We start from the raw sequence: 27,292 nt of genomic DNA, 5'->3' as shown, positions 1-27,292 counted from the left end.
GTAAGAACGTTAAAGCAGACGCCCTTTCTCGTTGTTTTGAACCTGAGTCTGCTCCACCTCCTTCTCCAGAGAGTATTCTGTCAAAAGAGATCATCCTGGCAGCCACTGAAATTGTTGAGGATCTTGTTAGCCTCTTAAGCCCTTTCCAGTTGGAAGTCCCAGAGTGGAAACCAGAAGGCGTTCTATATGTTTCTTGTCTCTTGCGTCCCAAAGTATTGCAGTTGTTTCACAGACACAAGAATGCTGGACATCCTGGCATTACCAGAACCCAAGAATTATTGTGTAGATCTGTCTGGTGGCCATTGTTACAATCAGATTGCAGGGAATTTGTTAAAACCTGTACCATCTGCGCCAGAAGCAAACCCTCCCGACTAGCTCTAGTTGGAACTTTACAGTCTCTTCCCTCCCCTCAGGAGCTATGGACGCACATTTCCATGGACTTTGTAGGAGAACTTCCGGTTTCCAACGGGAAGACTGTCATATGAGTAGTCACTGACAGATTTAGTAAGATGGCCCACTTTGTGGCTTTGAGTGGTTTCCCTACTGCTCAAAAATTAGCGGATCTTTTTATTCAAAACATCTTTAAATTACACGGTATTCTGGAAAATGTGGTCTCAGACAGAGGAGTCCAGTTTGTCTCCAGGTTCTGGCAGGCCTTCTGTAAGGGGATGGGTATGTCGTTGTCTTTTTCATCAGGTTACCATCCGCAGACCAACGGTCAGACGGAAAGGATCAATCAGTCCTTGGAACAGTTCCTGAGATGTTATGTGGCGGACGCCCAACATCAGTGGGCGGATTTTTTACCATTTGCAGAATTCGCACATAACAATCTCAGGAATGAATCCTCTGGTTATGCACCTTTTCAGATAGTCAATGGGAAGTTCCCCAAATTTACTCCCTTGCCAGTGACGGCATCTCCGTTCCCTGTTCTTGAGGAATGGCAGGAATCCTTTAAGAGGATTTGGGCTAAGGTCGGGGAAAATCTAAAAAAGGCTTTTTGCATACAGAAGAGGCAGGCAGATAAGAGACGATCTCCGGAGTGGGAGTTTAAACCAGGGGACAAGGTTTGGGTGTCAACTCGTCATATAGCTCTGAGGCAGCCGTCCTCGAAACTGGGGCCCAGGTATATTGGACCATATCCAATTTCTGAAAGGGTTAATCGCGTGTCTTACAGAGCCAGTTTACTGCATTCCCTAAAGGTGGGAAAAACCTTTCATGTCTCGCTCTTGAAGCCGGCTGTCCAGGTGGATTCCCTCCCTCCTCACCCGTTCATGGTTGATGGTGAGCCCGAGTGGGAAGTTGAGGAGATTTTGGACTCCAGGCGAGTTCAGGGCTCAGTACAGTACTTGGTGCATTGGAGAGGGTATGGTCCAGAGGAAAGAGTCTGGGTCAAAACAGGCGATTTACATGCAGATAATCTTAGGAGACGGTTTCATGAGCTTCATCCTGACTGGCCGGGTGGGACGTGTCCAGAGTCCACGCCTAGAGGGAGGGGTACTGTAACGAAAAATCCGCAACGCCGGATGGATTCCGGAAAAATGGTCGCATCCAGTCCGGCAAGCGGACCTTCCAACGCGGAATGCGGAAATTCGTCCGCATCCGCTGCGCAAACCCGTCTGAGCACTCTGCTTCAAACTCACCAGCATGCTGCTCACCAGGGCTCTGCCATCTTGCCTCTAGGGGGTGCGCGCGCGAGCCAGACACGCCTTTATACTCTTAAAAAGCGTGTCAGCTGACCTGGAGGTCAGCTGACATTTTGGCCTGCTCTGATTGGTTGCTGCCTGGGGTGGAGACTTCTCTCCCAGGCAGTATATAAGGAAGTGCTTTTCAGTCACACTTCATCTGTGTTTGCGATACCCTGTGTCAGCACTCAGACCTAGTCTGCCTTGTATTGAGATTGTGTTATATATTGGTTTATCGCCAATATATACACATATTGTACTGTCTTGATTTATCGTGTATGATTCTGTGCCTGTCTTGACTACTCTTCTGCTTCTTGATTCTGTACTTCGCCAGCCCGTACCGTTACCGACTATTGGCTTGGTTTCTGATTATTCTCTTGTCTCACATTTCTGTACTGCTGCCGCCTGATCTGTTGCCGAACCTCATTTTGTCTGACCTTTCTCCCTTCAGTGGAATGTCTCCCACTGTAGGGTGCTATCAGAGGCTTGCCTCTTTGAGATGACTGCCGCTAGCAAACCCTTGCTGCTAGAGGCCGAGATTCCTCCACTCCGTCCTTTGGAGGATCTCACACACAGGGTTCCCATTCAGAGGTAACCACACCTCTGAGGAATTACTGAGTGGTGGATTTTTCCACAGACTTGTATTTACACTGTATATTATTGTTGTCTGCTGTTCCAGCTTGCCTGGAGGTGGTATCTCTGTGCCCTATAGAGATACTCAATTGTACCAAGCACCCTCTTGCTTACGATTGTGCTGTGTCGCGCTATACTTGCATTATTGGTGATTCTGCAGATCACCATATAATCAGGTATAGTATCTGCATTATTGGTGATACTGCAGATCACCAATAATCAGAATCTGTGCTTGTTGACACCAATCGTTACACTTTTTAAATAAGGCTTCCTGGCTTCTTCAACATTCCAGCAGGCTGTCATATGTAAATTCCTGGCTCAGGGTGGTGTGATCTGCAGCCAGTCCAGGTGACAATAGTACACATCTGAGACAGTTTCACAGCCGATCAAAGGTGGGGACATGACTGCTATTGGTCTAATTAGCCATCTCCTAATTAGAAGCTAGCAAACCAATTTAGCAGTTCCTGCTCCTACTATTCACAAGAGTTCACCCTTTAGATGCAAATGTACTATATACTGGCCTACAGAAGATCCAATTAGCAGCTTCCAACTTCCAGAGGAACTGAATACAGACTCAAAGTACTTCATACGGTCATACAGACAATCGCAGCTTCCCCCAAAGCCAGACTGGCTTTAGCAGACATACACATGATACAGTCAGAAAAATGAAAAATATGGCTTCCACGAGATACAATATGGCTGCTATGTTCTGCATATTACCGTACATGTAATCATCACCACATAGATCCTCACACCTCCCCCTTCAAATTGGCGCAGGGCAGATGATCTTCCCAGATCATCCTGCCAGCGCCTACACTGCTGGTCTGGGCTGGTGGGGTAACTCCTTAGCCTCCTCATGAGGATTCCCCACCTGGCAGTTAGCTCCAAGCTACACGGCTGGAAAACTAGGCCAGGTTGCTGCAATGCGTCGTTGCCCCTGGCAACCTGACGTAACCAACCAGGGGGATGATGGTCCGTGACGACTGTGAATTCGCGACCATAGAGACAGTGCTGCAGCTGGGGAAGGGCTCCGAAAGTCACTACACGTACCTTCTCTATAGTGGCAGGAGCTTTCTCTCTGTCCCTTTGAGGAACGATTATCTGCCGGTCCGCCTCCTCCACTTCAGACAGCTTCGAGGGAATAACTTCCCACAACCCTCTCTGCCTGCCCCTCCCAGCTGGTGACCTGCTGGCCAGACCCCTGGGCTCTTCCAGGCTGCTGTCAAATCGAACAGCCCCAGAGACCTCAGTGCTGCCTGTCACACGCCAGGAAGGCTGCAAACTGAGAGGCTCCTGGGCCCTCAAGGCCAGGTTCTGAAGTGGATGCTGCAGACCCAGCAACATCTGCCCCTTCAGCAGACAGTTCTTCTGCTGTAGACCCGCTAGCGCTGCTGGTTACCCCTGCAGTGGAGGGAGAGTCCGCGTCACACATACCATTGCTCATACATTTGATCTCGAAAACATCTGAAGGGGAAAGATCTGGCCTGGTGCCATCTGCCCCTTCAGTGGGCAGTTCATCTGCTGCAGCCCGGCGAACACTGCTAGTTACTCCTGCAGCCGACGGAGTGCCCACCTGACCAGCATCATTATGCAGCACAACACATATGATATCAACATTATCACGCCCTACACATATTGTCATCTGGTACATCACATAACACATCAACATTATCTGTATTACACACTTCACTATTCAGCACTGTACAAGTGACATTAACAGTTCCTGCATCGATTGCATCGATAGTTTGTGCGTCATAAATGATATCCTCAGTTTCTGCATTTTCTGTATCAATATGTCCCACTCCAGGCCTAGGCACTGGAGACTTACTAGGGCTGGCTCCTAGTACACAGTCCTTAGCCCCTGGAGACTCACCAGCACCCCCCACTTGCACAGAGTTATCAAACAGTACCTTGTATGAGTCCTGGACTTCTGGTGGGGAGGCAGGCTCCATGAGGGTTGGATTAGGCTCATACCGGGCTACTAACCGTCCCAGGTCAGTACCCAGCAAAACGTTGATGGGGATTTTGTCAGTTACCCCAACTTCTTTCATTCCGCTGCCAGCCCCCCAATCCAGGTGGACCAATGCGGTGGGTATGGCTGGGGTGACACCCCCAACTCCTTTGACAGCAATCATTTTCCCAGGTATGTACTGCTCGGGGTTCACAAGCTGGGGATGTATGAGAGTCACTTCTGCTCCAGTGTCTCTCAGCCCAGTGGCAACTGTACCCCCAACCGTGACAAGCTGCAGATTCTCTGCATAGCTAGTGGCATTCCTGGTAGCACACAAAACAGTTTGGACTTCACTGGGGTTTGTGGCCTCACTGGATTTTGGGGCCTCCCTCTTCCTCTCTGTGCAAGTCACACTGATATGACCCACCTTGTCACATACAAAGCATTTCTGGGTGTCAGTGTTTGGTGGCTTGAATCCAGGAGACGGTGGTGCTTGCTTCCTCTGGGTGACGGGTGAAGCAGGTTTAGCAATCTGTTCTCCCCTCCAGCTGGATGCCGTAGTCCTCCGGGACTCGGATGCTCGATGGGCTGTGTAGGAATCAGCGACTTTCGCGGCCTCATCCACAGTCTTTGGCTCTCGGTCCAGTACAAAGAACCGGACCTCAGCAGGACAAGTGTGTAGGAACTAGTCCTTGATCATCAGTTCCTGCAGGGCATCAAAGGTTTTGACTGCCAGTCCTTTTAACCACTGCTGGAAGGCAGTGCGCAGGTTGCAAGCATGATCCAGGTAACTGTCATTAGGACCTCGCTGCACTGTCCTGAAACGTTTGCGATACACCTCTGGAGTGAGGTGGTATCGCGTAATGATGGCTTGCTTAATTGCCTCAAAGTCCGCTTCTTTCTCCTGGGGGAGACTCACAAATGCCTCCAGGGCCTTGCCTCTTAGCCCTGGTGTGAGATACCTTGCCCACTGCTCTCGGGGTACCCCATACTGACGACAAGTCCCTTCAAACGCCTGTAAGAAAGTGTCTATGTCAGAGTCCTTGTCCATAGCGGGGAACTTATCCAGGGGGATTCTGTGGACTCGCATACCTTTGCGTTCTGCGGGTCGAGCAGACCAGTTCTGCTGCTGAAGTTTAGCCAGATCCACCTGGTGTTGACGCCCAGCACTTTCCCTCTCGGCCTGGAGTCTTTCCCTCTCGGCCTGGAGTCTTTCTTTCTCGGCCTGGTGTCGCCATTCAGCTTGTTCCCTCTTGGCTTGTCGTATTTCCCTCTCTGCTTGCCGATGTTCCAGGATCAGCTTTAGGCGCAGTTTGGGATCAGCCGAGCCTAGTAGCTGTAGGTAGTGTTGGGCGAACACCTAGATGTTCGGGTTCGCGAACGTTCGCCGAACATCGCCGCGATGTTCGGGTGTTCGCGCCGAACTCCGAACATAATGGAAGTCAATGGGGACCCGAACTTTCATGCTTTGTAAAGCTTCCTTACATGCTACATACCCCAAATTTGCAGGGTATGTGCACCTTGGGAGTGGGTACAAGAGGAAAAAAAATATTTGAAAAAGAGCTTATAGTTTTTGAGAAAATTGATTGTAAAGTTTCAAAGGAAAAACTGTCTTTTAAATGTGGAAAATGTCATGTTTCTTTGCACAGGTAACATGCTTTTTGTCGCCATGCAGTCATAAATGTAATACAGAGAAGAGGTTCCAGGAAAACGGACCGGTAACGCTAACCCAGCACCAGCAGCAGCACACGTGATGGAACAGGAGGAGGAGGCGCAGGAGGAGAAGGCCACGCTTTTTGAGACACAACAACCCAGGCCTTGCATGAGGACAAGAAGCATGCGGATAGCATGCTTTTTACCGCCATGCAGTCATAAATGTAATAAAGATGAGAGGTTCCATAAACAGGGACCGGCAACGCTAACCCAGCCGCAGCAGCAGCACACGTGATGGAACAGGAGGAGGCGCAGGAGGAGAAGGCCACGCTTTGAGACACAACAACCCAGGCCTTGCAGGAGGACAAGAAGCGTGCGGATAGCATGCTTTTTACCGCCATGCAGTCATAAATGTAATAAAGATGAGAGGTTCCATAAACAGGGACCGGCAACGCTAACCCAGCAGCAGCAGCAGCACACGTGATGGAACAGGAGGAGGCGCAGGAGGAGAAGGCCACGCTTTGAGACACAACAACCCAGGCCTTGCATGAGGACAAGAAGCGTGCGGATAGCATGCTTTGTACCGCCATGCAGTCATAAATGTAATAAAGATAAGAGGTTCAATAAACAGGGACCGGGCGGCAACGCTAACCCAGCAGCAGCAGACGTGATGGAACAGGAGGAGGCGCAGGAGGAGAAGGCCACGCTTTCAGGCGCAACTCAGGCCTTGCATGAGGACAGAAAAATGCGTGCGCAAAGCAATGCAATGAGTAGTTTTCAGGACACAATGGGCTATTCGGAGGAGCTATTCCGACCCCCACAATCTTCTACCTGTGAAAGGTCAATGGAACAGCCACAAATGTTGTGCCCGGATTCACAACCTTTTTCTGTGGAAAATGCACCTCGCACTGAAATGCAAGGCGAGGCCGAGGATGAACATGACGTCAACAACTCAACATGACGCAAAATGGGGGCGGAACAGAAAGCTGCTTAATTGCCTCCGGTGGCCAGTTAGATGCATCATTCATCACACCCAAATCCCAGAGCAATGTGTGCAGGAATTTGAATCGCAGGAGGTGTACCGAGATCATCTGGACAAGTGACCAAGTGACCAAGTGACAAGTGACCAAGTGACAAGTGACAAAGTGAAAAGTGACAAAGTGACCAGTGACAAAGTGACAAAGTGACTGACAAAGTGACAAAATGACAAAGTGACAAAATTACAAAGTGACAAGTGACAAATGACAAAGTGACAAGTGACAAAGTGACAAGTGACAAAGTGACAAAATGACAAAGTGACAAAGTGACCAGTGACAAAGTGACAAGTGAGAGGTTGTTCTGGGGAGCTCTACTCCACTGCACACAGTCACATATGAGGAGAGGTCTCGTCGGGACTGCTGATCCTCCTCAGCTTGCTCAAAGCCTTGAGGGTTCCTGAAGATCCTCTGCTTGGAGTTCGCCGGGGTTCAGCTTGGTGTCGGGGTCGGTGGCGTCCTCCTCACTCCAACGTGGCAGATCTTCTGTTGAAGGAAAAAAAAAAACATTTTTTAAAGTCCAGTACCGCTTCTGAAGGACTCACCAAGAGATGCAGGAGCACTTCAATCTAGCGCACCATCGCTCGCTGGGTGATGTCCCTCCCTACGCGCTGGAATTCTACGCTGCACATGCTAGCACGCTTTTGCGCAGTGCCGAGGCGCATTCCAGCAGCTAGCTACCAAGCTTCTGTGGATCTGATTGGGCCACCATGTTGGATCTCTGCCAAGTCCTCCAAAATTTTGAGCAATCCACGTTGCTTGTGACTGAGCAGTGACAACTCTACAGTCAGCATTACAATACCACTGCTGTGTTTACTGAAGAAATCAATGTTGAAGATGGAAACCGCTAGCATGATGCAAGTGGGGGAATCTGAAGATGAAAACGATCAGCGTGATGATACCAACATCAGGCAACCTGCCTCAGGAAACGCTGGTCCCAGCTATGACAAAGAACAGGACGAGGAACAGCTGGAGTTGAAGCAGGAATTGGATGCCCCCACTGCCGAGGGACAGAGCGGTGCACGTTGGACTTCCACAATTTAGCGGGAATGGACAGCAGAAGAGGAAGAAAGTGATGCTGGTGACGAATATGGTGCATCACAACAATCACAACGCTCACAAGAACATGAAGACAGAGGAGTCTGGCAGGATTCTCTGGCACACATGGCTCAATTCATGCTAGACTGCATTGAACGCGGCCCGCGCATTATTCACTATTCATTATTATTCATTATTCTGGACAACACCAATTACTGGGTTTATACCCAGTTTATACAAACACAATGTTAAAAAACTGATTGAAGAAAGTGTCAGACAGGTCAAAAATGGAACAATTCCAGCAGTCCCTTGAGGATGGAGACTTTAGAGAGGAGATTGACATCCTCCTCCTTCTCTAGCCAGTTCTACGCCGACAGACTGACTTCAGCAAACCCAGGAGGACCAGGAGGGCAGCAAAGAACACAAGCTGCTGCTAGTGCCCAAAAGGGAATGGTATTGGCAGTGTCCTTGGAGTGGGAACATTTTCTGACACCCATGCAGCAGCCCACAGAACAGCAATCGGGCAGTTCCACGTCCTCCAACACCAATCGCCTGGAGAAGATGGTCAAGGACTACATGTCAGATGGCGTAGCTGTGTTGAACAATCCATCTACAGACAGACGGTGAGTGTGACAGCACAGAAGGACCATGGCAACTCACTCATAGTACCACAGTTTGATAGTGCTGCCCAAAAAATTATATGGATCCGTGGACCCGGGCAGTACTGGGAAGTGGGAACGCAGATTTTAGTACCTAAACACACGATACAACATGTTTTCCGGGGTCGGACTCTGAGGCACATACAGATGGTCCCGATCATCATCCTCATCATACAACTCTTCTCCTGAGTCTGACCCACCCACCACCTCTGCCACCCCAACATCCCCAGACACAGACCCCTCATCGTCCTCAACATTAACTTGGGATGCTGGCCTGAGCCCGACCTCCTCCTCCACATCAGGCCCCATCATCTCCTCAATGGCAGCCCTCAATAATCGATCTGGCGCCGGACCGATGGACACAACGTTCTCCTCCGGGGAGGGTTGCTGCTGACCACTGGCTGCTGGGGTGGATGTTATAGCTTGCGTGGGGCGTTGGCTGTTGCTGTTGTTGGGAGTGCTGCTCACAGCGGAGGTCTCTGAGGAACTCATGGTGAGCTCATATAGTGGTTGACGTTGAGTGGAGTATTACTGATCCCAGCAATATACACACTGACTGGCAGAGTACTCAATGCTATATAGTGGTTGACGGTGAGTGAAGTACTACAGATCCCAGCAATATACACAGTGACTGGCAGTACAATGGTATGGGTGGGTGAGCAGAGTACTACAGATCCCAGCAATGCTATATAGTAATGGGGTGACTGAGTGAGGGGCAGTGTACTACTGTCCCCAGCAGACACAGAGTGGCAGTAAACACAATGCTATATAGTGTGGCTGAGCGAGCGGTGTACTACTGTTCCCAGCAGACACAGAGTGGCAGTAAACACAATGCTATATAGTGTGGCTGAGCGAGCGGTGTAGTACTGTTCCCAGCAGACACAGAGTGGCAGTAAACAGAATGCTATATAGTGTGGCTGAGCGAGGTACACAGAGTGGCAGTAAACACAATGCTATATAGTGTGGCTGAGCGAGCGGTGTACTACTATTCCCAGCAGACACAAAGTGTCAGTAAACACAATGCTATATAGTGTGGCTGAGCGAGGTACACAGAGTGGCAGTAAACAGAATGCTATATAGTGTGGCTGAGCGAGCGGTGTACTACTATTCCCAGCAGACACAAAGTGGCAGTAAATACAATGCTATATAGTGTGGCTGAGCGAGCGGTGTAGTACTGTTCCCAGCAGACACAGAGTGGCAGTAAACAGAATGCTATATTGTGTGGCTGAGCGAGGTACACAGAGTGGCAGTAAACACAATGCTATATAGTGTGGCTGAGCGAGCGGTGTACTACTATTCCCAGCAGACACAAAGTGGCAGTAAACACAATGCTATATAGTGTGGCTGAGCGAGGTACACAGAGTGGCAGTAAACAGAATGCTATATAGTGTGGCTGAGCGAGCGGTGTACTACTATTCCCAGCAGACACAGAGTGGCAGTAAACACAATGCTATATAGTGTGGCTGAGCGAGGTACACAGAGTGGCAGTAAACAGAATGCTATATAGTGTGGCTGAGCGAGCGGTGTACTACTATTCCCAGCAGACACAGAGTGGCAGTAAACAGAATGCTATATAGTGTGGCTGAGCGAGGTACACAGAGTGGCAGTAAACAGAATGCTATATAGTGTGGCTGAGCGAGCGGTGTACTACTATTCCCAGCAGACACAGAGTGGCAGTAAACACAATGCTATATAGTGTGGCTGAGCGAGGTACACAGAGTGGCAGTAAACACAATGCTATATAGTGTGGCTGAGCGAGCGGTGTACTACTATTCCCAGCAGACACAGAGTGGCAGTAAACAGAATGCTATATAGTGTGGCTGAGCGAGGTACACAGAGTGGCAGTAAACACAATGCTATATAGTGTGGCTGAGCGAGCGGTGTACTACTATTCCCAGCAGCGACACAATGACTGGGGGGACCCTGGCTAGCGTGGCTGGAGCACGAACTACCCTGCCTGCCTACCCAAAGCTAAACCCACAGACAAATGGCGGAGATATGACGTGGTTCGGAATATTTATTTACCCGAACCACGTGACAGTTCGGCCAATCAGAGCACGTTCGGGTCCGAACCACGTGACCCGTTCAGCCAATCACAGCGCTAGCCGAACATTCGGGGAACGTTCGGCCATGCGCTCTTAGTTCGGCCATGTGGCCGAACGGTTTGGCCGAACACCATCAGGTGTTCGGCCGAACTCGAACATCACCCGAACAGGGTGATGTTCTGCAGAACCCGAACAGTGGCGAACACTGTTCGCCCAACACTAGCTGTAGGTCAGCTTCCAGAGATGTCATCTCCGTGTTCGGTGGATCATCCAGGACATCATCTCCACTCGCATCCTGTGGCGGGAGCGATTCCTCCTCTGATGTGTTGTGAGCTGCATCTGCTGGCTTTGGAGCACGGGCTTGCTCTGCTTCATCATACTCCTCGAGGACGCTAACTAACTGCTCCTTAGTCTGGCATCTCACCGTCTCGATGCCTCTGTGCTCACACAGATTGAGTAGCATATCTCTGCTTTGTCTTGCATAGCTGGATGCTTTCTGAGCCATTGCATTGCAAATAAAAAGAAAAAAGGGGGGAGGGGAAGCAAAATGCCAAGTGTGTACCTTTTTGTGAAAAAATAAAAAAGTATATAGATTCTGCACTGAGTAGACTTCTGTATGCTAGTCGCTTCTAACAGCTTCCAGCCTTTAGTACTCAGAATAGAGAGCTAAACTGCATACTAATGTACTAAACGATCCCACAGCTGCCACCAATTATGTCAGGAACCGTCCCCGCGGCACGCCTGCAGATACGGTTCCCGACTGCGGGTTTGACCAGATCAAGCGGGGAGCAGCCATATTCAAACACTTCTCCATGCCACCTCTAGCTGCTGCTAGACACTTCAACGATTCCCACTCTGCTGTTGAGTGATCTGCACGCAGTCCGCGTTTTCGTAGTTGGGTCAGCTTTGCGCTTAGGCCAAACACGGGAACGCCACACACACACAATACAATCGTACAGTAGCAAAGCACAATCAGGCACTGAACTTGTAACGTAAATAACACTGCAGTCTCTTTCTAGGCTATGAGCTAGTTTAGTACATCAGAAGTCAATCTTATTAAATAAAGATTTAATATTCCAGAAAAAAAAGTGGAACAATGCAGAAAATAATATATACAAACGATTTACAAAAACAAAGTAAAAATTACAAAGATACACAATAAGACAGTTTGCAGAAATAAAAATGGGAATCAACGTTACCAGCATATAGATCTGAGCGTTGTTGCGAGGAGAACGCGGTTGCTGGTCAGACCAGGATAGTCCTAGCGTCTTGCTATCTCCAAAGAACTACAACTCTAGATCTTCCTAGCTGAGGTTTTATAGCCAGATTTGTGGCCCGGGGCCACTCAAATGTCCAGATCCAGGAATAATCCAATTTCCTCAGGTGTGACAGCACATCCTTGCTGAGTTTCCTGTTAGCCTTTGAAGTTTGCAGAGATTTCCCATCTCCCCATAGATCTAATTTCCACAGGTAAAATTGTAGTCTGGCACACACATCAAAATACTTTTTGAGTAAGGCTTCCTGGCGTCTTCAACATTCCAGCAGGCTGTCATATGTAAATTCCTGGCTCAGGCTGGTGTGATCTGCAGCCAGTCCAGGTGACAATAGTACACATCTGAGACAGTATTTTACAGCAGATCAATGGTAAGGATATGACTGCTATTGGCTTAATTAGCCATCTCCTAATTAGAGGCTAGCAAACCAATTTAGCAGTTCCTGCTCCTACTATTCACAAGAGTTCACCCTTCAGATGCAAATTTACTATATACTGGTCTACAGAAGATCCAATAGCAGCTTCCAACTTCCAGAGGAACTGAACACAGACTCAAAGTACTTTATACTGGGGGCGTGGCCAAGATGGTGAGCGAATAGCAGCAGAAGAAAAGAGCTCCGCCGTCCAGCATACATTAATCCTGCTTGACACGAGCCCAATCAGCACAGAAACAGAATCCCTAAAACGGCCCTGCTGATATTGACTGAAGCTGGAGCGGTACGAACCGCCAGTATTGCCGGGAAGAGCGGACTCTGCACCTCTGTTGCCGGCCACAGGTGAGGCCCCGGGCCCATCACGTACACATAGGCCCACTGAGAGATACTCTCCCTACGAGGACGCCGCAATGTCGCAGAGAAGTACTAGAACAAATAAGGAGAGGGAGAAAGATAAAGGGAAAATTCCTCCTGAAACATCAAATACATCACAGCCCTTACCGGCAAAGGAACCGAGGCAAAAGCAAGGCCCTCCAGAGGCGCCTCTCTCAGACCACGAGGCAGACCAAGATGGCGACCAGCCGACACCCCCAAACCCGTTCGAGATCCTGGATGCAATAAAACATTGCCAGGCTACTCTCACCCTTAAGATGGATGCCTATGAAGTAGGAATGGGACTGATGCGCCAAGATATGTCCAAGCTACGGGACCGCACAAAAGCTGCAGAGCAGAGAATTTCAGACCTGGAAGATGTCCAGATATCACATGTGCGCGCCATACCACGGATGGATAAACGACTACTTGATCTCGAGTACAGAGCCATAGATGCAGAGAACCGTAACCGGTGCAACAATCTGCGACTGCTGGGTGTACCGGAGGGAGCAGAAGGAGAGAATGTACCGGACTTTGTCGAGTCTCTACTACGGTAGATTCTTCCAGATGATACTTTCTCATCTTTCTTTCTTATCGAGAGAGCGCACAGGATCCCTGCGAAAAGAGGCCCACCCGGATCCCTACCACGTCCACTGATCTTCAAACTGTTAAACTACCGGGATAGGGACGCAATACTATCAGCAGCGAGGAAGGCAGGAGACCTCAAGTTTGAAAATACCCGGTTAATGATATTTGCGGACTTCACGGCTGAAACACAAAAGCAGCGCAAAGCATTCTCTCAGGTTAAAATTAAGCTGAGAGAAAAGAAAATAATATATGCCATGCTTTTTCCTGCGAGGCTGCGCGTACAAGATGGTGAGTCCACTTTATTTTTTGATAAACTTGAGGATGCTATGTCCTGGATTGAAGCTTTACCGCGGCAGGATTCCTAAGGTAGCTGAGGAGGGTAATAATAACTGCTGACTGTCCGTTAGTTAAAGTTTTGACCCATCCTGAGATGCTTATTTTGTATCTGCACCTGGGGGGTTTTCGCCTTTTACTGTACTCAAACCAAATAAGGGAACTATTCTGACAGTTTCTCCTACTATGCATGAGACGCAAGTCTACTTGTTTCTGAGCCACGGAAGTGGGCAATTGCCCTGAACACTTTACCCCTATCAAAAACACGTTTCTAATATTTGTATATTAAAAGAGCATAAGATTGACAGAGCTACTATACTTGCAGTGGGGATCGCTACCCCTCCCCGTTCTTGCTGGAGCGGGTCACTCAGCCTTATTATGCTGCTTTTGGAACGTATATACCTACGAAAGACACTGTCGGTTTATTCATATGCAAACAGCAGCGGTGTTGCTGTGTAGCAGTGATTAATGTTTGTTAGACCCAGATTGCTATATACATAATATTTATGACTATGAAACAAGCGTGATATGTGCCTAGTTAATAATACCCTGTCTGTGGCTTTGCTTGCCGGGGTGGGGGGGGGGGAGCCTGTAAGGGCCCCGTCACTGGACCTAGCTGTTTGGTGGGTCTATACCCCGGCCTTGAGGGCTCCCTGTCTCCCGCTCCTCCCCTATCTCGGCTGGGACCTGACACAGGACTTGTTCACAATGTCTATTCTCTTAAATGATCTAAACTGTAAACTGCAATATAAGTAATGCTATGTAAGTATTCTGAGCTACACTAGCAATTCACTGGCTGGCGGGGACGGGTCCCGGGAGGAGGTGGGGGGGATTTGCGGTTCCTTCTCCAAACCGTTACAGCGGGCGGGACATGAGGTGCAGTGGAGCCTGATTAGCCCATAAAATACAGTAGTTTCAGAGAGTGGTACTCGGATCTGGATGCTGTAATATCAACCTATGGTCATTATTTCAAGATGCACTAGTTAAACTCCTGCTTCCCATCTACATCTATATTAACGTGCAAATGTATCTGGTGGATAAATTGATCCTGACTAAATATATTAGGCTCGCAAATCCTATTTAATATTTGGTCCACCAGAGGGCAATCTCCTCCTACAAACAGGAATATGTCTGACAGAGTGCTGTTGTATCGGCTATGGACTGTGGCAATTCTGTGGCTCCGCTGTTGCAGGTCCTGTCCCACTGGTTGTTTAGTAAATATGCGGATAATATTGCTACTTATGGTACACTAAAATTAAATAAGGCACTAGTCTCATTGGTCAACTCATACCTCTGTTTTGTCCGCCTCCACGCCCCTCTTTACACTCCAACCAGCAGTTCTTCTTTGGGTATCTGTAACTTTCCCTACCCTCTTTACCTCCTAGGCTGTACCCCCACTTTCCTCCCCTCTTCCTATTCTCTCACTAACCCACTCTCTCTGTAATTTCACCGAACGCTGGTCGGGGTTAAATACTAGAGACAGAGGAAAATGTATTACTTCCTCTGTCAACTAGCAGTTAGCGGGATCTAAGCTGCGGTACAATTCAGTTAATTTCAGTTACTGCAGCAGGGTATTTAAGTTTAATTGTTTATTGTTTTTAGTTAAGCTTACTGAGATGGCAAAGAAAACGCCTTGTGACGCCAACCATAGGAGGCATTACTGCTCACTCAGCACACTGGTCCTCCCCGCATGTATCCTCCCTACCTGCTCTGTTCAGTTCTTCAAATCAAGATACAAATGAAGTCCTCCCTTAAAATAATATCCTGGAATGTTAGAGGTTTAAGATCCCCTTTCAAACGCTCATTAATGTTTCAATACCTAATAAAGCACAAACCTAACATTCTGATATTGCAAGAAACGCACTTAGAGGGAGCCTCTACAAAGCTTTTATCCAAACCATGGGTCGGTAAGGCCTATCACTCCACCTTCTCTACATTTTCTAGAGGTGTCTCTATTCTCATCAATAAAAACATCACGCACAAAATAATAAGTACATATTCAGACCAAGATGGCAGATTTGTAATCACCCATCTAATACTCTCAGGTACAGTGTTCTGCATTGTAGGGGTATATGCGCCACCTCCCCTGCAAAAGGCACTATTAGACTCCTTAACGTCCCTATTACAAAAATATTTATCTGCCAAGCTATTAATAATCGGGGACTTTAATGACATACTAATGACTGGGAAGGACTCGACCAACCCAAACAGATCACATAACTCTAACCTTACTACCTGGGCAGATGCCCTTTCCTTAAAGGATACCCGAACTGAAATGTGACATAATGAGATAGACATGTGTATGTACAGTGCCAAGCATACAAAAAACTATGCTGTGTTCCTTTTTTTCTTTCTCTGCCTGAAAGAGATAAATATAAGGTATGCAAGTGGCTGACTCAGTCCTGACTCAGACAGGAAGTGACTACAGTGTGACCCTTACTGATAAGAAATTCTAACTATAAAACATTTTCCTAGCAGAAAATGGCTTCTGAGAGCAAGAAATAGGTAAAAAAAAGGGGAATTTCTTATCAGTGAGGGTCACACTGTAGTCACTTCCTGTCTGAGTCAGGACTGAGTCAGCCACTTACATACCTGATATTTAACTCTTTCAGGCAGAGAAAGAAAAAAAGGAACACAGCATAGTTATTTGTGTGCTAGGCACTGTACATACACATGTCTATCTCATTATGTCACATTTCAGTTCGGGTATCCTTTAACTGAACTCTGGAGATGGAAAAACTCCCAAGGCATGGCGTACTCACACTTCTCAGCAGTGCATCGTACTGCATCAAGAATTGATCTGGCCTTTGCAAACGTTGACCTCCTTGCGGTGGTCCCAGTGGCATCCTACTTACCAAGCGGACTTTCAGACCATGCTCTCTTGGAGATTACATGTAGACTGGGAACCAGATATGATAGATCCCTCTGGGAGTTAGACCCAAAGTGGGTAAACGATAAAGAAATTGGGGAAAAGATTACACAGGCAGTCCAACAATACTGGGATATTAATATAGACACAGCAAATGAAAAAATAGTGTGGGACGCTTTTAAAGCTACAATTAGAGGAGATTATATTAGTCAAATTTCAGCCCGGAGGAAAAACTTTGATAATACCCTAACGGCTCTTCAAAATGAAGAAAGAAATGCCACCTCAGCATATGCACAGTCCCCAGATTCATCTACATTTTCTGATCTTATGCAGGCCCAGAGAAGTTTAAACCTACATTTAACTGATCTTACCAAAATCTCTCTAAAGAAATGGCAGCAATTAGTTTTTGAAAAAGGGGACAAAAACGGGAAATTACTGGCAAATATCTCAAGGAACCCTACCGCACAATCAAATATCCCTGAAATTCGCCTACAGTCTGGAGACATCTCAACAAGTCCCTCTCAAATCCTCCAAACATTTTATAAATACTATAATAAGCTCTACAAATCCTCTTATGAAAACCCAAACTTAAAATGCTCCCAATTGCTGGATAATTTAAATATGCCAACACTATCTGCAGAGACCTTGGCTGAATTGGAGACTGAAATCTCTGAAGAAGAGATTTTAGATGCTATCTCCTCTTTCCCACCGCGGAAATCCCCTGGCCCTGACGGAATCCCAATGGAATTTTATAAAAGATACTCACGATTAATAGCCCCGCACTTTAAATCCGTCCTGAATAAATGTCTAGCAGAGGGAGAGCTGCCCCAGACTTTCTATCAAGCCCATGTAATACTAATTCCAAAACCAGATAAGGACCCACTAGATTGCCAGTCATATCGACCAATTTTTCTACTGAACAATGATTTAAAAATTCTCACAAAAATACTGACTACTAGAATAAATAAACACATATCAGAGATCATCAGTCCGGATCAGACCGGTTTTATGCCACACAAAACCACAGACATTAATCTCAGAAGAATTTTTTCACACATACAGATGTCAGAACACACCGATTCTCCCAGGGCACTGGCTTTCCTAGACATACAACGGGCATTCGACTCGGTGGAGTGGCCTTATTTATGGTCTACACTTAATAAATTGGGGTTTGGGGAAAAGCTAATCTCATGGCTAAAATCAATCTACAAGCTGCCCACTTCGCAAATAAGACTTGGTACCCAGGTTTCTGCTTGCGTCGGGCTCTTCAGGGGCACTAGACAGGGGTGCCCTCTCTCTCCAGCCCTATTCGCTATTGCAATGGAACCGATAGCTACTGCTCTGAGACAAAATCGAAACATCCGGGGCTTTTCTGTTGGGGGGCTGGAGGAGAGGGTACCCCTATATGCAGATGACTTGGTAGTCTATGTAAAGGACCCAGAGACCTCTCTGAAAGGAATTTTTGAGACGTTCCTGGACTTTGCCCCATATACTGGCCTATTGGTAAATCAGGCTAAATCTAAACTTCTACTACTAAGCACCACAAGTTTAAACCAATCCCAAATGGAGACGGAGTCTAGAACTAAATACCTTGGGGTCACTATATCCAAAAATACAAAAGATTATCTCATCGATAACATCTTACCGCTAATTACATATACAAAACAAAAGCTACTAGGCTGGCAGTCCCTTCCCCTATCCCTTACAGGTAGGATAAACCTAATTAAGATGAAACTTCTACCAAAGTATTTATATGTGTTCCGTAATTGCCCCACTTGGATCCCACAAACCTTTTTCAAGCAATTAACGTCAATTCTTACGAGTTTTATCTGGTACAATAAAATCCCCAGATTTAGCATTGGGAAGCTCAGGAGACCTTGGGAGGAGGGGGGACTGGCTTTTCCAGACCTATTTAAATATTACCTGGCCAGTCAACTGGTGACCGCACACTGGTGGCTGACACAAGACCCTACAAATGCTGCAGTTGTTTTAGATGCTGCCCGACTAGGCTCCTTTGAAGCCTTAAAGAGACTCTGTAACAACAAAAACCTCCCCTGGGGGGTACTCACCTCGGGTGGGGGAAGCCTCCGGATCCTAATGAGGCTTCCCACGCCGTCCTCTGTCCCACGGGGGTCTCGCCGCAGCCCTCCGAACAGCCGGCAACTGTGCCGACTGTCAGTTCAATATTTACCTTTGCTGGCTCCAGCGGGGGCGCTGTGGTGACTTTCGGCACGGAAATAGATGGAAATACCCGATCTCCGTCGGGTCCGCTCTACTGCGCAGGCGCCGGAAACTTGCGCCTGCGCAGTAGAGCAGACCCGACGGTGATCGGGTATTTCCGCCTACTTCGGAGCCACCAGCCGCCAGAGCGCCTGCGCAGGAGCCAGGTAGGTAAATATTGCGTCACGGCTGTACGGAGGGCTACAGCGAGACCCCCGAGGGACGCAGGACGGCGTGGGAAGCCTCATTAGGATCCTGAGGCTTCCCCCACCCGAGGTGAGTACCCCCCAGGGGCCGTTTTGTCGTTACAGTTCCTCTTTAAAGCAAATCTTATTTAGAGAGACTACCGCGCCATACCCATTAACTAACAAAATGCGACAAATTATAAAGGCTTGGGACTTGGTACACAAATGGCCCCGTCCTCCAGAAAATCAAATATCACCTAATACTCCATTATGGAACAACCCAAAGCTATCACACTTCTACACAATTCCAGATCCAATAATTTGGATATCTAAGGGAGTATCACATCTGCAGCATATCGTGCAATCGGGCAAGTTAATCCAATTTGACTCTTTGAAAGAGACCTTCTCTCTTCCCAATACTCACTTTTTTCGCTTACTACAGATACGCCATGCCTTCGAGGCTCAATTTGGAAGTAACCAGGTTAGACTTAATACGGCTGAAATTGAAGATATCCGATCAAACGAAAATGCTAAAAAACTTATGTCAACAGTCTACCAATATATTACCTTATTAACTGAACCCCACCTTAGTATTTATAAAACCCCATGGTTAAACCTTATTCCAACTCTGGACGATGAAGAATGGGAGGATGCATGGATTAAACCATTTAAATTTCTAGTAGCGACTAGAGACAGACAAAATACTTCATAGAGCATACCTCACCCCGTTTTAGTTGTCCAGATTTGATAGATTGAACCCGGTGCAATGCTGGAGATGTACAGCAAGGGATGCTGGAATGGACCATATGCTATGGTCATGCCCTATGATATCCCCCATGTGGGTGGAGATCTGTACATATATAACAAAAATCACTAAAATTAACGTACCAGTTGACCCTTACCATTGTATCCTGGGAGACACCACCAAGCTGGCCCCTCAAAATGCCCAAAGATAGCTGACTGGTCTTCTACTATACTATTACCGCAAGGCAATTATCCTTAACTGGAAAAAAAAGAGGCTCCCTCCTTGCAACTCTGGAAAAAGCTGATCAATGAGTCCTTACACCTACAGTATATAAAGCGGTGTATATAGCTAGGGGATGCCCACAGAAGTTTGAAAAGGTGTGGAAACCCTGGTCAAGTAATAAGGATACCTCTTAAGAAGGGACTAATAAACAATTTAAAATAAAAGTGAGTAGGCTCCTGCAACCCCATACATACAAACTGTCAACTATCCTGAATTTAGCAGTTATAAGATTGTAATACTCTGTGCAGCTATGAGGAGGAGGGGGTGGGAGGTGAGGAGGGTGGTGGGAGGGGACATGAGAGTGAGTGTGTTGCTGTCAATGTAAGATTTATGTTCAACTGTCTGTTTAGCTCACCTGCGTGTGAGCATCTCTCTTTTCAAGTGTTGTATGTTGTTGTTCTTTAAAAATCAATAAAAAGAATTTATAAAAAAAAAAAGTACTTTATACTGTCATACAGACAATCACAGCTTCCCCCAAAGCCAGACTGGCACAGTCAGTCAGAAAAATGAAAAATATGGCTTCCACGAGTTACAATATGGCTGCTCTGTTCTGCATATTACCGTACATATCATCATCACCACATAGATCCTAACACAGTGTGTTGAGAGAGTATTGACTGAACTGTCCATGACAAGTACAAATGCAGTATGCAAACAGTAAAATCAAAATACAAATATCGGGTCAAACCAGGTAACCAGGATAGCAAGGCAGGCATAAGGACTGAGAGAGTATATTCAGGATCAGAACTGGAGCCTAGCAGCACAGGGTCTAGCCACTAAATATTTTACCTAGGTCTTTAGGGGGGAAATTGTCCTTATAAAGGAAATCCTCAGGCATTTTATGATTAATGAGGCACATCTACAGGTGCAAGAGTACAAGGCCTCTATGGAATGAATAGTAAGGTTAGAGATAAAATTAAGTGGAAAAATAATGCCTATAAGGTCCTAAACCGGGGGTGGGGGGACCGAGGCTGCATTAAGCAATTATAAGGAGTGCAATAAAAGTTGTAAAAAAGAAATTAGGCTGGCAAAGATTGAAGCTAAAAAATCAAATCTCTAGGGATATCAAATGTAACCCAAAGAAGTTTTACAAGTACATCAACTCTAAAAAAAAGAAGGGTTGACTGTATTGGACTCCTAAAGGATGATGGTGGGAACTCAATGGTGGCGGACCAAGGTAAGGCGGAGTTCTTAAATGCTTTCTTTGCTTCTGTCTTCACAAGGGAAACATCACTATTGCAAAATACAGATGCAGAGAAGTCTCAATCTTCCAATAGTAATATTAAATACTTAATGCAGGAAGAACTGAAGGCAAGGCTAAATAAATTAAAAATAGACAAGGCACCTGGCCCGGATGGCATACATCCTCAGGTCCTAAGGGAATTAAGTTCAGTTATCGATAAACACCTTTATTTTATCTTTTGTGACTCCCTTTCAACTGACAGTAGAAGTCAGAGTTCCAGTAGATTGGCGTACAGTCCAGGTTTTCCCATTATTTTAAGAAGGGCAAAAATTCAGATCCGGGAAATTATAGATCTGTAAGCTTAACATCAATTGTGTGCAAACTATTCGAGGGGTTACTAAGAGATACTATACAAGACTTCATAGAAGAAAATAATCTTATTTCTCAGCATCAACATGGGTTTACTAAAGACAGGTCCTGTTTGACTAACATGCTCAGCTTTTATGAGTAGTGAACGCTAAAGTGGATATTGGGAATGCTGTAGATGTGATATACTTGGACTTTGCAAAGGCCTTCGACACTGTTCCCCCAAAAAAGTCTGGTGCAAAACATGAGGATGCAAGGACTGGGGAAGAGTCTGTGTGCATGGATAGGGAACAAAGCGTTGTGGTCAATGGATCATATTCAAAATGGGTGACTGTTAGCAGTGGGGTCCCACAGGGTTCAGTACTGGGTCCAGTGCTCTTCAATTTATTTATTAATGATCTAGTAGATGCAGTAGATGCATTTTTGAAGATAATACAAAATTGTGCAGAATCATCAACTCTCAGGAAGATAGTGACATATTGCAACAGGATCTGGATAGAATGGCTATATGAGCACATAAATAGCAGATGAAATTTAATGTTGACAAATGTAAAGTCATGCATTTTGGTCGTACCAATGGTCTAGCACCATACAAAATAAACGGCATACACATGGGGACATCAAACTTGGAGAAAGACTTAGGAGTACTCATCGAAAACAAGTTAAATAATCGTATTCAATGCCAAGCCACTGCAGCTAAAGCTAATAAAAACTCTGAGATGCTAGCATAATATTGCCCGTTTAACTCTCTAGTAAGGCCACATCTGGAATAAGGAATTAAGTTCTGGGCACAACATTACAGGAAAGATATTGCAGTTTTAGAGCAGGTGCAGAGACGAGCAACAAAATTGATACGACGGATGGAAGGTCTCACTTACCAAGAAAGGTTAGATAAACTGGGGTTTTTTAGTCTAGAGAAAAGACGCCTTAGTGGGGATCTAATTAGCATGTATAAATACATCAGAGGGTAATATAAAAGCTTGGTGGATGAGCTTTTTGTCCCTAGGCCTTCACAAAGGACTATAGGACATTATCTGCGCAATTGAGGAAAAATGTTTTAGCCATTTATTTAGGAAAGGGTTCTTTACAGTAAGAGTGATTAAGATGTGGAATGCATTGCCACAGGAAGTAGTTATGGCAAATTCTAAATCTGCATTTAAAGGAGGCTTAGATGCTTTCCTTGCGATGAAAGACATCCATGTCTATAATTACTAGGTAATGCCCAGTGGTGTTGATTCAGGGATTTTATCTGATTGCCATCTGGAGTTGGGAAGGAATTGTTTCCCTTTTGGGGCTAATTGGACCATGCCTTGTAAGGGTTTTTCGCCTTCTTCTGGATCAACAGGGATATGTCAGGGAGCAGGCTGGTGTTGTACTTTGTTTTCTGGTTGAACTCAATGGACATATGTCTTTTTTTTCAACCCAAATAACTATGTAACTATGTAAGTTCACAATGTTTCCTGATACCATCCGAAGGTGAAACAATGAACTGCAAGTTGTCTTAGGCCTGGAACCCACTAGCAGTATGTTACAAAGCCATTTCTAAGCCCTTGTGATTTGAAAAGCTCTTGCTAATGTAATGCTATGGGTGTGATCCCGCTTGAGCAATGTTATTTTATAAAAATCCCCCATAGCATTGCATTAGCAAGAGCATTTCAAATCACTAGCGCTTAGAAAAGGCTGTTAGTGAGTTTGAGCCCTTACAGTTAGCAAACGTCCCTCTGCTGATGGACTGCGCAAGTTCATCGTAGTTCACGCACACACTTCCACCAGCAGGCTAAACAGGGCACTGCAAATAATTGCCCCCAAAGTGCTGTTAAATTATCAGATGAAAGTGTCAGTGGCTGCGGCCCATTTATGAATTACAGTAGCTTTTAAAAAGGAGTATTATGCTGAAAGATGGGGATTTCTAGACCATCCCAGAATTTGGGCCATTCCCCTTTAACCTCTGAAGTTTTACTCCCTACTAGACAACCTTAACATGCACTGTGCCTGTATGTATACCGCATACCTCAACACCTCTAGTTTCCACCCAATTCCTTTAGATTTTAAAGCGGTTTAACACCCAGCATTACAACTTTGCTTTAAAAGATTGCTTACAGCTTACAAACTATTATGCCAGATTTTTTTTTAAGCAGAAATTCACTGAATGGGTTAAACATGACATTTTAGTGTTGGATTCAACTAGGAATCCGCATCCGTTCTTATCTTTTAGTTACAAATGTATCTTTATTTGGAATACAAATAGACCTTTTAAAAGCCTGCCGGGGAAGCCCTCTTTGTTCTCTCAGAGCAGTGTTTGTTTGTTACATTGTAGATAGATACATTTGTAACTAAACAAGCAAGCACGGAGGAGGATTTCTAGCTAAATGCAGCACTAAAATGTCATGTTTAATCCATTCAGTGAATTTCTGCAAAAAAAAAAATCTGGCATAATCGTTTATAAGCTGTAAGCAATCTTTTAAAGCAAAGTTGAAATGCTGGGTGTTAGACCACTTTAAGCTTGCAAATGCAGGGCTCTCTCACCCTTATGTGTCTTGGATGTTGTTGTTTATTTCATAGCTTGCACTCTCTCATACATTTGATTCATCATGCTACATCTGTCATTGTAACCACCAGTTCTGTATTTTGTACCAGTGCCCTTATTTGATGTATATAATTGTGTATAATTATGTACTCCTTGTTTGTTTTGCTACTTTGTACAGCGCCACATAATTTTTTGACACTTTATAAATAAATAATAATTAAATTTACATTCAATTTTGAAAACTCATGTGGAACTTAAATAGAAAGACATTTTTAATATTAGATTCCAAAAAAAGAAAACCTAAAACTGTGCAACTCTGACATATTTATAGCATTATTTTAACAAAAGTGAAATGTCACTTTAAGGAGTGTTAAAATGTTTTGAAAGTGTATTTGTACTTCCTGTATTGTTATAAGTACGTGGGATGGGTGAGGGTGATTCTCTTCAGATACATCTAATTAGAAATAACAATGTTATTCTATATTCTAACATTATTCTGGTGGGCACCTACTAACACACCTATGTAATGGCTAAGTGAAATTTATAATAAAGGGAACCACATATATAACAAAACATTTGTTTGACAGGACTATTAGTTTTTATATGATTGAATCTATCAAAAAAATCTAATGCATATTTTCTTTGATAATAAATGGTTCTTTAATCAGTTCTTTAAATATAGAAAATTGGTCTCTACAAGAGGAAATTTACAATCATTCAACATAATCATAAATACTGATCGCACGTGTAACTTATTAAATTGATTGAAAGATTGTTTTTTTATGACCACCTAAAGATGACAATAAGTAAAAAAAAAAAAAAATAAAGGTTCATGATAACAAATGCATACTGACTCACAGTCACTTTCTTCTTCTTAGTGTCATTACAGCAACCTTCTCTTTCAGCTTCTGTTTCCATAATGTCAGAGACAGACATAGCAGTTTCATGTGACACTACAAGAATAGAACCAGGGAAAGCCAACTCCTTCAAATAAGTAATATGACTAGGGTAGCATTTGAAATATCAAAATGAATCCAATCATTAGGTTTAATGAACAAAGTGTATGTATGGAATTTTAATTGCACTTTATATTGCTAAGTATATTTTATGTCAATGTTCAAGGTTAACTTAATGGAGAATTTCAAAATTTGATTGGGCTGGGCATTGAATAGCTTTTAAAAATATTTTATTTTATTTAGTTTTTCTTTCCCTTTAAAAGTTTTTAACATTCTCTAAGGGCCCTTTTCCTCCAGTGCAAATTCGCAGTGTTTCCAAGCATGCAAAATTCAGACGTGGAAATAGGCTGCCATCCGATTCACATGGATAGAAAAAATTGGATGCTGTATTTAAACGTATAACACATACTGACCAGGTCTATAGAAATGACACTAGAAATCCAGTGACTAATTCAAATTATTCTCTGACTTCCCCGGATGTGACAGTGACTGTGGCTTTTGACACCACTTTTTAATTCAGCTTTGATTCCAGTATGACTAGTGTAATGTATGAACATATATTTTACATCTCTCTAAAGGGGAATTCTACTTTCATTAAGAAAAACTTAACGTCAGGTTCAACGGTGATGCCGTACGGCAGAACGCCGAGACCCAGCTTGCAGCACGGATTTCCGGGTCTCAGCGGGCCGCTGACGTCACTGGAGCATAGGGCACTCAGCTCCCATTAGATGGGCGGTGGACGCGTTCTCAGTACAATGCGTGTCAGCTGACTGTTGACACGGTGCTATGGGATTGGGCACTTTGGTTTCCTTTACTTCTGATTGGTCAGTCCTTGTATAAATGTAAGGTGAGCACTCTCAGTTATTGCCGTGACAGCCTATGCTGGGCTTGTTGCTGAGATTGCGCTCACATTGATTGATATTGTTGCCGACTTTGCCTGTATTCTGACCAAGCTTATTTCTAGATTGATTTCCGGTTACCGAGCACTGCTTATTCCTGGCCATGCTTCCTGACATCTGGCTAGTACTGACCACGTTATCTCTAAGAACCTGATCTGCATACAATTACCCTGCTTGCAGTCATCTGACTCTAATCTGGATAGCCTCATCCGTCAAGTCTCAGGTGACTATATAATTGTGATACTGTGCTTGTATTATTGCTATTGGTTCTGTTTGGTGGATACTATCTGTCAGTCTGAATGCTACATCTACCTGCAGGGTTATTGTAGTTTTGTACTAGGTAGGAGTTTGTGCAGGTGTTACGGGCTGGGCTATAGGTCAGTCATATGGGCATACAGCCTAACCTATAGTCATTGACCAGACAAGCCTGACACTTAATATTTGTAACTTGGCAGCTATATACATAGGATTAATAGCAAATATGTTTTAAGCTTAATTATTTTGTTTTTAGGTTTATATAAAACATAAGGATTCTAGACTACTTTTAAAGAAATGAACACACATTGGATAAAGGTTGGACCAGATGGCTGATAACGACAGCTTCGGCTGATGATCCCTATTTATTGTCCAGCTCTGGATAATATGTTGGTGCTTTATAAATACAGTAAATAATAATAATGATTGTTTGCTTATCTAGTTTGTGCATTGCATCTGCCCAACGTCGCTTAAGGATCTGACATGGATCCTTTATGATGCCCAAGCTATCCCAGTCACTTTTTTTTTTCCCCACTTCCCTCGCCCATGGGAAGCAGGTCCATTAGTGATGCGCATGTACAGCATTGGGTCCTGAATTGTCATTTCCCAATTTCATCCTGGATGTCTGCCAGGTTCCTAAAATTAAACCTGGATAAGACTGAACTCCTAATCTTCCCAGCCGTGCTGCCCCCCCCCCCCCCCCCCCCACTGACCTCTACGTCACCTTCAATGGCACAATCATTCATCCAACCACACAAGCCCGCTGCCTGGGTGTCACCCTGGACTTGGCCCTCTCCTTCACCTCCCACATCCAAACCGTAGCTAGGGCCTGCTATTTCCACCTACGCAACATCTCCAAGATCCGGCCTTTCCTGACCCCAGACACTGCCAAACTCCTTGTCCATGCCCTCATCATCTCCCGCCTGGACTACTGCAACTCCCTCTTGTCAGGCCTTCCTCAAAACCGCATAGCCCCCCTACAATCCATCATGAATGCAGCAGCCAGACTCATCGACTCCTCCCCCCGCTCTGTCTCCACGATTCCCCCACGCAAATCCCTTCATTGGCTTCCAATTCACTTCAGAATTAGCTTCAAGGTCCTATGTTTGG

General features: G+C 45.4%; 1 protein-coding gene and 1 pseudogene across 1 annotated transcript in view; both read right to left on the bottom strand.

The window, feature by feature from the left end:
* Nucleotides 1-24,989, bottom strand: part of DHRS7B (dehydrogenase/reductase 7B) — a 184,679-nt gene extending 159,690 nt beyond the window's left edge. Inside the window, exon 1 of the mRNA XM_068244902.1 lies at nucleotides 24,931-24,989. The gene's annotated coding sequence lies outside the window, so the exon portion shown is untranslated. The remainder of the gene's footprint in view (nucleotides 1-24,930) is intronic.
* Nucleotides 1,420-11,200, bottom strand: LOC137526126 (uncharacterized; annotated as a pseudogene).
* Nucleotides 24,990-27,292: the final 2,303 nt, after the last annotated feature.

This window comes from Hyperolius riggenbachi, chromosome 7 (assembly GCF_040937935.1).
Source record: "Hyperolius riggenbachi isolate aHypRig1 chromosome 7, aHypRig1.pri, whole genome shotgun sequence".
In the NCBI taxonomy this organism is placed as follows: Eukaryota; Metazoa; Chordata; class Amphibia; order Anura; family Hyperoliidae; genus Hyperolius; species Hyperolius riggenbachi.
Note: the sequence above shows the minus strand (reverse complement) of the source record. Positions and strands in the feature narration are given on the sequence as shown.